Raw genomic sequence first — 328 nt, 5'->3', positions numbered from 1 at the left:
CTGTTTAGTGTCAATGTGAACTATTCCTTTGCATCTTTACTTCGCAACAAGGTGACTCTCGGATTAGCGATTTCGTTTCTCAAAATACCATTAAAAACTTCTATGCAGTCAGTGAAGTGCCGCGTCGAATTCGTGTTGTGTGCGGAAGCAAGGTGCTAAAAACAGAGGCAATATTGACCTTGCAATGAATTGGGTGAATAAGATCGGTTTAAAGTTTCACTGCATATTGGTCAATGAAATGGAAGAAAAAATGGAGATCCTATAATGTGGCAATACAATGTCTTCTGCCGAAGGATATTTTGTAAGTCTTATCTTCCTCCATGGATGA

This window comes from Penaeus monodon, chromosome 32 (assembly GCF_015228065.2).
Source record: "Penaeus monodon isolate SGIC_2016 chromosome 32, NSTDA_Pmon_1, whole genome shotgun sequence".
NCBI classification, from domain to species: domain Eukaryota; kingdom Metazoa; phylum Arthropoda; class Malacostraca; order Decapoda; family Penaeidae; genus Penaeus; species Penaeus monodon.
Note: the sequence above shows the minus strand (reverse complement) of the source record.